Source organism: Sapajus apella, unplaced genomic scaffold, assembly GCF_009761245.1.
Source record: "Sapajus apella isolate SASKATOON/1434 unplaced genomic scaffold, GSC_monkey_1.0 scaffold62, whole genome shotgun sequence".
Taxonomy (NCBI): Eukaryota; Metazoa; Chordata; class Mammalia; order Primates; family Cebidae; genus Sapajus; species Sapajus apella.
In genome coordinates, this window is record NW_022437002.1 from 15,861,122 (window position 1) to 15,873,337 (window position 12,216).

At 38.8% G+C, this 12,216-nt stretch overlaps 1 protein-coding gene across 18 annotated transcripts in view; it reads left to right on the top strand.

Annotated features, from left to right (window-relative positions):
- ST3GAL3 (ST3 beta-galactoside alpha-2,3-sialyltransferase 3) overlaps nucleotides 1–12,216 on the top strand; it is a 230,102-nt gene that overhangs the window by 118,075 nt on the left and 99,811 nt on the right. Inside the window, exons 1-2 of one of the 18 annotated variants that reach the window (XM_032247279.1) lie at nucleotides 11,298–11,301; nucleotides 12,160–12,163. The exons of the other annotated variants lie outside the window; for them this stretch is intronic. The gene's annotated coding sequence lies outside the window, so the exon portion shown is untranslated. Of the gene's footprint in view, nucleotides 1–11,297; nucleotides 11,302–12,159; nucleotides 12,164–12,216 lie in introns of those variants that run through there. 18 annotated transcript variants of the gene reach the window in all.

Consider the following 12,216-nt stretch of genomic DNA (forward strand, 5'->3'; position numbering starts at 1 on the left):
TTAAATATGCTGTATTTAAAGAAATAAGAGACAATACTGAACTATATGCGTAGCATAGGGAACTATGAAAAGCACCAGATTTGAAAAACATGAACTTCTAGAGTTAAAAAATACAGTGACCAAAATCAAAAACTCAATAAAAGGGATTAGCAGCAGATTAGATGCAACTAAAGACAGAATTAGTGAACTGGAAGGTAAGACAGAAGAAATTATTTATAAGAGGGGTTGGCAAACTCTTTTGGCAAAGGGCCAAATGGTAAATATTTTAGGATTTGGGGCCTTTTTTTTTTGTCACAACTACTCAACTTTGCTGTTTTAACATGAAAGCATCCATGGATAGTACATAGATAAATGAGTATGGCTATATTTCAATAAATCTTTATTTATGGACCTTAAAATTTTAATTTTATATAATTTTTTTTTTGAGATGGAATTTCACTCTTATTGCCCAGGCTGGAATGCAATGGCACTATCTCAGCTCACTGCAACCTCCGCCTCCCGGGTTTAAGCGATTCGCCTGCCTCAGCCTCCCAAGTAGCTGGGATTATAGGCATATGCCACCACGCCCGGCTAATTTTGTATTTTAAGTAGATACGGGGTTTCTCAATGTTGGTTAGACTGGTCTCGAGCTCCCGACCTGAAGTGATCCGCCCACCTGAGCCTCCCAAAGTGCTAGGATTACAGGCATGAGCCACTGCACCTGGCAATTTTATGTAATTTTTATGTGTCATAAAATATGCTGCTTTTAATTTTTTTCCTCATCTATTAAAAATGTAATAAGACATCCTTAACTCACAGGCCCTATAAAAAACAGGTGAAAGGTTGGCTTTGGCCTGCAAGTTGTAGTTAGCTCACCCTTAATTGAGAATGCAACACAGCTACATCGGCATGAGAATTGTCTCCTCACTCCAGGTGTTTTCCATTCTTGGAACCCTATTGCATAGAAATACTCCTTTAAAAAAAAATGGATTCAGGGGGCAAATGTGCAGGTTTGTTACTTGGGTTTACTGTGTGACACTGAGGTTTGGAGTATGGATGGTCCCATTACCCAGGTAGTGAGCACAGTACTAAACAGGTAGTTTTTCTTCCCACTCTCCACTCCACTCTAGTGGTCTCCAGTGTCCATTGTTCTTATTCTTATGTCCCTATGTATTCAGTGTTTAGCTCTCATTTGTAAGTGAGAATATGTGATATTTCGTTTTCTGTTCTAATTTGCTTAGGATAATGACTTGCAGCTGCATGTATCACTTTTCATAGAAAAGAGAAAACTCTTCTAAAATGCATGCGAAACCAGAAAAGAGCCAGAATAGCCAAAGCAATCCTAACCAAAAAGAACAGAGCTGGAGGTATCACATTACCAGACTTCAAGCTCTACTATAAGGATATAGTAACTAAACATGATACTGCTACAAAAACAGACACACAGACCAATGGAACAGAATAGAGAACCCAGAAATAAAGCCACTCAGCTACAACCATTTGATCTTCGACAAAGTCTGCAAAAGTAAGCAATAAGGAATGGGACTACCTATTCAATAAACGGTGTTGGGATAACTGGCTAGCCATATGCAGAAGAATGAAACTGAACCCCTACATTTTACCATATATAAAAATTAAGATGGATTAAAGATTTAAATGTAAGACCTCAAACTATAAAAATCCCCACAGAAAACCTAGGACATACCCTTCTCATCACTGGCTTTGGCAAAAAATGTATGGCTAAATCCCCAAAAGCAACTGCAGCAAGAACAAAAATTGACAAGTGAGACCTAATCAAACTAAAGAGCTTCTGCACAGCAAAAGAAACTATCAACAGAGTGCACAGACAGCCTACAGAATGGGAGAAATACTCTTAAAATACCTTATGTCCAATGATATTCCAAAACCCTGGAAATAGACATTTTAGATTTTTTTTGTCTTCACTGTATTTGTTTAATTATGTCTTTCTGGAATAAATAGAGTGACTTACATTTCCAGTGCTGTAAGCATTATTCAGAATAATGATGTGCAAAAACCTTGTCTTTTTACTACAAGAACTGTTCAAGAAGACAACTTTTTGGTGGTTAAAAATGTGAGCTGTGGAGTCAGACATGGATTTTTGGGCCCAGTTCCACATCTTACTAGCTCTGATCTGGAGTGAGTTATTTAACTACTAAGTCTCAGTTAATGTGGTGACAATGGTAATACCAAGGATGAGAGTCAGCCCTTATCAGTGTCTGGTAAACTGGCAGGGATATCGCCCAAAAATGAGACCTGGACCTCAGCTTGCCTCCTGCCCCATACCCTAGATTTCATTTCTTCACTCTTTCGTTTAGCAGATATTTCTTGAGCACCAGCTGTGTGTTTTCTAATTGGAATAAACGGAAAGCTCTAAGCCATAGGCATAACTTTATAAGCTTGATTGGAAAGGCTGTCCTGTGAGCTGAAGTCTTAGTGAATGAGGAGAAAGCAGTTGAGAACAGGAAGGGAGAGGAAAGGGAGTACTGCTGGATAGCATAAGCAACAGACAAGTTTCTGGTGGTTTCTTTTTTTATAATAAGTATGACATATTGGTGGTTTGGAAGCATTAATGGAGTACCAAGAGAATAACCAGGGATCCCAGGGTGCATGGAGTATAAAAGGAAGAGCAGCCTCCCTTGCAGAGGGCTATAAAAATGGTGTTTTCCCAAGAGACCTAGGTTTCTATGAAAGCAAAGTTGGAAGGAGCATTCACTGAAGAGTTTGAGGATATAAAGGAACACAGTTTTATGCCGCATAATGGAAAGTTAGAGTGTGGGCTGTGCCAGGGGAGCAGTGCCAGGGGAGCAGTAGGAAACTGGACCAAGAAGAAGCAGAGAGCAGTGACCTGAGGGTAAGAAAACTGAGAAGAATATGGTTGGGAGAGGAGCAGGAATAACTAGAATGTAAGACTGGTGAGTTGGTGATATTACTAGCCTGTGGTTGCCCAAGAATTGACCCTGTCTCCCCAGGGGTTGGGCACTCAGGCTGCTACCTTCCTCCAAGGGGGCACATGTGCTGTCTGAAAGGGGTCTACTGTGGTCTGGCTCAAAGTTGAGGGCCTTGGGAAAAGGCTCAGGAGTAAAGGCTCTTGCCCCAACAATAAAGTGGACACTCCCTCATTCAATCAACAGATTTGCTGAGCAACTAATATGTATCAGGCAATATTCTGTCCTCTGAGAATATACCAGTGAACAAGACAGTCAATAAACAAAAAGTATTATAAATAAAGATTTTAGGATTTTGGAAGGTGGTAAGTGCTATGAAAGAAAATAGAGCAAAAGAAGGGAATGCTGTTGAAGAGATTGCAAGTTTCAATGGGACAGTCAAAGTAGAACTCACTGAGAAGGTGATGTTTGAACAAAGAGTCAAAGGAAGAGAGGCAGAGCATTTCAGACAGAGCCCTAAGGACATCTCAGTCTCTGTTATAAAGAATATGACATGATGAGTCAGGAATGTGCCCATTAGTCCAGGGCAGAGATAAGCCATCTGGATTCCTTGAAGGAGCCAGATCCTGGTGTCCAGGTGTGAGTTTGCTGAGCTGATGTGGGCCTTCTGGGAGCACATTTAATTAAATGGAAGTTTCATCTATTTCTGCTGGGTGTGGGCAGCTGCTCTGTGCTCTGAGAAAGTTCCTGTCTGCTGCCACAATGTGGTGTTTTATAGTTGCCATGTGGGCGAGAGCATGGGGACTTTAATGCTCGGTCTGACTGCATAAGGAATTCCATGTGAAGACACAAAAACATGAAAATGAAAGCAAACAACCCAAACCCCAGAGTCTTGTGAAACCAGGTCATTTGTAACAGTGTGTAAACATTGGGCAGTCTAAATACAGTCTGAGGTGAGTTTACTACTTCTAAGGGTGACGGTGGTTGCAAACCTCTGCACTCCTCTGCTATACCAGCTGAGCTGTCGAAGGTGTGGGTTTACTACTTCTAAAACAGCCTGTCAAGTTCCCTATGGCTGCAAGGGGAAAGCATTTATTGAGCACCTACTATATGCCCAATGATGTGCTAGGTACTTTCTATGTTACCTGTTGCCACAACAGTTGCTTAGATAATCTCATCCAGTATCATGCCTTTAAATACCATCTATATGCTGATGACGCCTACATTTATATCAAACCCAGTTCTCTTTCCCCACACTCCAGACTCATTTACCAAATTGCCTCCTTCATTTGGATGTGTATTAGGCATCTCACACTTAACTCCAAAACCAAACTCCAGATTCACACCCCTGCCTCCCAGAATCTTTTCTACCCCAGGATATGGCAGCTAACTGCATTCTTCCAATTGCTCACATCAAACACTGTAGCATCATTTCTTTAACACTTAAATCTAATAATCAGTAAACCCTATTAGCTTTACCTTAAATATCCTTATATCCAGCCACTTCTCACTACCTCTATATCATCATTCTGTTCAAACCATTATCATCTCCCACCTAATTTTTGCACTCCCAAGTGGTCTCCCAGACTTTACACTTGCTTCTCTGTGGTCTGTTTCCACACTGAACCCAAAGTGATCCCGATAAAGTACAAGATAGATCTTGTTACTCCTGTGATCAGAACTCCCCAGCGGCTCCCCATTTCTTGTAGAATGAGAGCCAGAACCTTTACAGTGCTCACCAAGTCCCTACATGGTCTACACCCTGGTTCTTGTTACTTTCCTTCTTGTTTATTGTTTTATCCTGGTCTCCTTGCTGTGATTCAGATACTCCAGGCCTGCTTCTGCCTCAGACTCTTGGCATTTGTCTGGAACACTTTTCCCCAGCTACCTGCAGAGATTGTGCACTCCCTCCCCTTTTTGGAACATAGCTCAAATACCACCTTCTTAATAAAGTCTCCCTTGCCCATCCCATTTAAAAGCATAGCCCCATCCCCCATTGGCATTCCCCATTCCCCTTTATTGTGTCATTTTCTCCACGGCACCTATCACTCTCAGATGCTGCGTATGTTTTATTTACTTGTTTATTGTCTGTCTCCATCTACTACAGTGTTTTTTTTTTTTTTTCTATTTTGTTCCCCACTATTTTCTAGCACCAAAACCAGTGTCTACTATATTACTTAGTGATCAATTAATAAATATTTGTCGCATGGATAAATGGTGGGCAACTCTATGAAGTAGATGTTATTTAAATGCATTTTAACAAATGTGAAAATGACTATAGACAGGATAAGTAATTTACTTGTGTTCATGGAACTAAATGTGATCAAGCCAGTATTTGAACCCTTCTCTGCCTGGCTCCAAACTTTTTTACTCTTCTCACTATTCAACATAGCTTTCTGTTTTTTCCCAAATTCGCAGTCAGTTTGATCCTACGTTTGTACTATACTATAAGCTTTGTAAGGGCAAGAACTATGAATCTTCTGCTCACAGATGTATTCACAATGCCTAGTATACTGTTTATGTGCATAGTAAATATTCAGTAGATATTTGTTCAATCAATTGAGGACAGACGGAAGAGGGTATGAGTAAGAGAGAATAGAGCCACCTTTAATAACAAAATCCAGATCTTTCAAGTATTGTTATTAGAAGGCTTTTAGGGAGAGGAGAGGCAGTGTTGAGGATTGTCAGATGGCCTCTCCCTTTATCTAATGCTGACTTTCACCATCTCCTGGAGAGACTGTCACTTGAAGAACTTCTGCCACCATCATGCTGACTTCAGAGGGCCAGCTTCTCTTTAATGCCTTAAAAAAAAAGAGGAAAGGGGTGTGTGTGTAGGTAGGCGGGAGGTTACTTTCTCTTGGCTCCTCTAAGCAAAGCTAAAAATATTTCACTAAAGATTAAAAGAGGACATCGGAGAAATTAACCTTGAGAGGACAAGAAATCCAAAGGAGTAGTCTGGTTTGCAAAATGCAGAATTCTGTCTCTTCTGTAGCTAGCATGAGCCCGGGCCATACTTACTTCACAACAGGAAAGCACAGCATTGCAGGATTTGGCTAGGTTCTTTGCTTCATGACATCTAGACTTTTTCACAGCCCACTGTTCAAAGACTTTCTCCTGGACATCTTGAGCTACGTGACAAGATCAGAATTCCCACTTTGCAGCTCGTGGAGGGCTCTCTCTGCACGGTGGTTTTTGACCTTGACTGCATATTGGAATCACCTGGGGAGCCTAAAAAATTACTGATGCCTGCATCCCATCCTCTATAGAGATTTTGAAGTCATTGAGCGAGGACACAGCCTTTGCATTAGAATTTTAAAGCTGCCCAGGTGAGTCTAATGTGCAGCCAAATTGAGAACCACTGCTTTAATAAAAGATTCTGTTTCCTGTCTGAAGAAGTCTCCACTTCCCCAGGTAATTGATACCAAGAATAAATCTGTCTGTACATAGGAGTATGTCTATGTGTGGTGATTCATAACCAAGACCTCACTACCCAGAGATTTTGATTTAGTTGATCAGGAATTGGGCTCAGCTTCCTTTATGTTTAAATATTCTCCCAGATGATTCTAATATTCCAGGGTCAAGAACCATGAAGTGACCTTCAGGCCTGTCACTATAATTGTATCTGAATATAACATAACAACTACTGTAGAATATCATAATAGTTACGTTAGGATAGTGGAATTGTGGCTACTTTCTTTTCTTTTGATTCTAAATATTGTTTTTATTCCACCTTTACAATGAAAAGAATATGTTAGGATGTTTCTGTAATTTTTTCAGACTTTCATTATGGGCTATAGCTCTCTAGAACCTATTTTCAGAAATTCATTTTGTATTAGTTTTTGGTTACCAACCTTTTCTCTAGTTTTTCTTAATGGTTTTTTAAAATCTTAGCCAATTGAAGAACTTCCTATACATTATATCAACTAATTTATCTTTTCCTTATCTATAATTGAAATAAATATGTGTGTAAAGATATAGTATTTCTCTTTTCTATGCTGCCAAACTTCAGGAGATCTGAGGGTGGAACATGAGAAATCTGGAGGAATGGGGAGAGACCAAATTATATGGGGCTTTAGAGATAACAACAAGAAGAAATTTGGGCTTCATCTCAAGGGCAAAAGATGCCTTGAAGGGTTTTAAGCAGACGAGTAGTGACATAATCAGTTTTGACCCTTAGGAAGATGTCTTTGGCTACAGGAAGGTAATTTGATTAGAGCGGGGCAAGAATGGAAAGGGAGCGGGTACTTAGGAGGCTATGATAAACGTACGGAGTAGAAATCAGCAGAGAAAATCAATAAAACAAAAGCTGGTTCTTTGCAAATATCTATAAAATTGATAAACCTCTGGCCAAAAGAGAGAGAGAGAAGATATACATTACTAATATCAGAAGTGAACATAAGATTATCACTACTAATCTATAGATATTAAAAGAATAAAAGAATAATGGGGCAGGTGAACTGGTTCACATCTATAGTCCCAGTACTTTGGAAGGCTGAGGAAGGAGGATCGCTGGAACCCAGGAGATGGAGACCAGCCTGGGCAGTGTAGGGAGACCTCATCTCTTAAAAAAAAGTTAGCCAGTTGTGCCTGTGATTCCAGCTACTTAGTAAGTTGAGATGGGAGGATCACTTGTACCCAAGAGGTCAAGGCTGCAGTGAGTTGTGATCACGCCACTGAACTCCAGCCTGGACAACAGAGTGAGACTCTGTCTCAAAAAAAAAAAAAAAGAAAGAAAAAGGATAATAAAAGAATATTGTGAACAACTCTGTACCCACAAATCAGAAACGACAGCCTCAGATGACTTCACTGGTGAATTCTATCAAAATTTAAGGGAAAAAATGATGCCAGTTATCTACAATGTCTTCCAGAAAATCAAGGCAGAAAGAACGCTTTCTAACTCATTCTATGCATCCAACATTACCCTAGACATTACCCTACTACCCAAATAAAGACTTTATAAGAAAGGAGAACTACAGATCGATATCTCCCATGAACATGCTGCAGAAATCCTCAATTATTAGCAAATTGAGGTCAGCAATGTATAAACAGAATTACATGTTGAATCGAAGTGGGATTTATTCCAGGTATGCGAGGCTGGTTCAGCTTTCAAAAATCAGCGAATAACATTCTGTTACATCAACAGGCTAAAGAAGAGAAATCATATAATTATGCCTATAGATGTAAAAAAAAAATTTGATACAATCCAATACCTATTCATGATTTAAAAAAAAAAATTATCAGCAAACTATGAGTAGAGGGGAACTTCTTCAATTTGATCCAAAAAACCTAGAGCTAACATCATGCTTAATTATGAGAAACTGGATACTTTCCCCCTAAGATTGAGAAAAAAACAAGGATGTCCCCCCCCACCACTCCTGTTCAACATTACACTAAAGTCTTCACTAACACAGTAAGACAAGAAAAGGAAATAAAAGGCATACAGATTGAGAAGAAGGAAATAAAACTGATTCTGTTCACAGATGTCAAGATTGTCTATGTAGAAAATCCCAAATATTGGCAAAAACATTCCGGAACTAATAAGCAATTAAGGCAAGTTTTCAGGCTGTAAGCTTAATATACAAAAGGCAATTGCTTTCCTATATACCAACAAGAAGCAACTGAAATTTAAAATTTAAAACACAGTATCATTTATATTAGTGCCTATAAAAAGGAAATACTTAGGGATAAATCTGATAAAATATGCGTGAATGTGTGTGCGCATAGATTCCTATATGAATGAGGAAGACTACAAAACTAATGAAAGCAGTCTAGATAAATGAGTATTTTGATAGAAAGACTCAATATTAGGTTTTGGGGGATTTGGTTTTTTTTTTTTTTCAACAGCGTTGCCCAGGCTAGAGTGTAGCAGTGCAACCATTGCTCACTTCTGCCTCAACCTCCCAGGCTCAAAGTGATCCTCCTACCTCAGGCTCTCAAGTAGCTGGGGCTACAGGCCTGTGCCACCACACTCAGCTAATTTTTTTTTATTATTTTTTATTTCTTTACATGATCTAGAAGTTCAATGTAATCACAATCAAAATTTCCACAAGTAATTTTATGGATAACAACAAACTTATGTTAAAGTTTATATGGCAAAGCAGAAGACCCAGAATCACCAACATGATGCTGACAAAGAATAAAGTTTTAAGATTGACAGTATCTGACTTCAGAACTACAATAAAGCCATCAAGATACATCAAGACAGCATGGTATTGACAAAATAATAGATAAATGGAAGAGGATAGAGATCCCATAAATTGACCCACATAAATACAGTCTGTTGATCTATGACAAAGGAGCAAAGGCAATTCAATGGAAAAAGGATATTTTTTTCAACAAATGATACTGGAATAATTAGACATCTGCATGTACAAATTAATCATTCACCTTGTACCTTTCACAAAAATTAACTCAAAATGGAACCTAAACAGACTAAATGTAAAACATGAAACTATAATAAACTTCTGGAAGGCAACATAGAAAATTTATGCGACTTTGGATTTGATAATGAGTTTCTATATACAAAACCAAAAGCACAGTTCAGGAAAGAAAAATCAGTAAGTTGATTTTATTAAACTCTAAAACTTGTGCTCTGTGAAGTTCACTGTTAAGTGAATGAAAAACAAGCCACAGACTTGGGAAAAAATATTGCAAAACACATATCTGAGTAAGGCGTTGTGTTCAGAATATACAAAGAACTCTTAAAATTCAACAGTAAGAAAACAACCAACGCAATTAAAAAATGGGCAAAAGAACTGAAAGGACACCTTTCCAGATGGTCAAAAAAGATATGCAGATGGAAAATAACCATATGAAAAGATGCTTGCATTATATGTCATTCAGGAAATGCAAATTAAAACGACAGTGAAATACAATCACACCTATTAGAATGATTTTTAAAAAGCCAACCTGACAGTCTCAAATGCTGACAAGGATGTGGAGCAGTAGGAACTTCCATTCACTGCTGCTGGGAATGCATAATGGTTTGGCCGCTTCGGAGCACACTTTGGAGCACTTTGGCAGCTTGGCAGCATCTTACAAAGTAAAACACAGTATGACCATATGTTCTAGCAGTCACCCTCCTAAGTATTTACCCAGTGGAACTGAAAACTTACGTCTACACAAAAACTATACATGAATATTTATAGCAGCTTTATTCATAATTGCCAATAACTAGAGGCAACCAAGATGTCCTTCAGTATGAATATGGACAAACTGTGGCACATCTAGGCAATGGACTATTATTCAGAACTAAAAAGAATGGTAGTCTGTTTTTAAAAAAAGTGTATTTTATAAAATTCAGAGCCCACTAAGGGCTTTGAAATCAGGAAAAATAAAAAGTGTATTTTATAAAACAGCCACAACCAACGTCCAAGGGCTTTTAAATCAGAAAGCTCTATACTCAGATCTTTCTCCTGCCACTTCTTAGCTGAATTTCTTTATTTCTTTGTTCATAAAAAGGGAAGAATACTACCTATCATTTAGGGTTGTTTAAGGATTAATAATAATGTAAATAAAAATAAAACAAAAACAAAACCCCTGATATTGTTGAACAAGTGTTAGCTACATTCCTCCACTCTGTATTATTTTGCTTCCCAAATATATCTTATTCCTGTCTATATCCACTGTTACCCTTTCATCTGGGTCTTTTCATTTCTTTCTTGGACTAGTGCGTGTCATTTATCTACATAAAAATCCTTCAGTGGCTCCCCATTGCCTCCATCAGCAAGTCCAGACTCCTTATCCTAGCAGCAAGACCATGTTATGGTCTCACAGTCTTTGTTTTGTCAATACTAATGTATTTGCAGTTCTCCATAAGTGCCAGGCTCTCTTTCTCCTTTGGACCCTTGCACGTGTATCCTCAGAGAGAATGCCCTGCTACTTTCTCTCTTTACTTGACAGTACGTCCTAATTCCCAAGACCACTTTAATTGTCTGTCTTCTCCATGTATACTCTTATATATAACAGTGGTTTACTTATACCCACAGGTATCTTTTATTTACTTACCTATCTTGCTTACTAAAATTCAGGATTTTTGAGAATAGGAACCAAAATGGAAAACTTATGTTTCTTAGTGCAGTGCTTCTGAAACATTTCCTCTGGGGAGGACCCTTAGTGGCAGAGGAGAGTGAGCATATATTGCAAAACAACCCCCTGCAAACATAAACATTCCTTTTTTTTTTTTTTGAGACAGCGTTTCGCTTTGTTGCCAAAGCTGGAGTTCAGAGGTGCAATCTCAACTCACTGTAGCCTCAGCTCAAGCAATTCTTCCAGCCTCAGCTTCATAGGCCCAACCTCAGCTTCCTGAGGAGCTAGGTACAGGCACATGCCACCACGCCCAGCTAATTTTTTAAATTTTTGAAAATAGAGATAAGGTCTCCCTATGTTGCCCCCAGTCTCAAATTCCTGGGCTCTAGTGAATCCTCCCACCTTGACTTCCCAAAGTCCTGGGATTACAGATGTTAGCCACCATACCTGGTCCCCAAAATTATTTAAAAATCTTTCATTTGGTTTGTAAAAATTCTGCATTCTACACCATAGTACATATGTGTTTTCTTAATACATTCTTCCTCATATCTTCAAGTACATGTATTGCTCCAGGAAGACACACTGGTTTGTACTATGGCTTTGAATAAGTCCAACCTTTATTACATAACCCCTGAACTGTGAAACCTGCTTTGAGAGCCTGGACTTACTGGACTTAGGGACAACATTATCTGGAAATTGTAATAGTGACCTCTATCTTCTACTGGGGACCTAGAGAAGAATTGAACACAAGGTTTGAGTGCAATTTTCACTACAAATTTTGTGAGATGTAGCCCTGCCATGGGGCTCACATAAGTGCTAGGTTGCTGGTGTATAACAAGTTCCTGCACATAGATGTTGGCATCCTTTTAGCGACCTTCCCTCTCTGTCCCCAGAAGTCTGCTGACCTCCCTGCCTAATAGGCATATATTTACAGACAGCCACGTGAATGAGAGAGAAGAATCCAAATAAGAAAAATAAAGGAGCAGTCCTTTTCCTTCTTAAATTATTGAAACTATGATAGTAATCCAGAAGAATCTAGAAGGAATAGTAAAAGCAGAAGTCAAACATTAAAACAGTAGGAACAGTGACTAATATTTTTATAACCTTTCAGAGGACACTCTGACCCACATTGCTGTAGGTGTTCATTGATCTTCCCATCAGCCCTATGAAATGTACATTACTATAGCTATTTTAAGAGTTAAGGAAACCATTGTGTCTTACCTGAGGTTACACATCTAGTAAGTAGAACTGCTGACTTAAACTCCAATCCTCTTATCTTAAGCTGATTATGCTTTACAGCAAA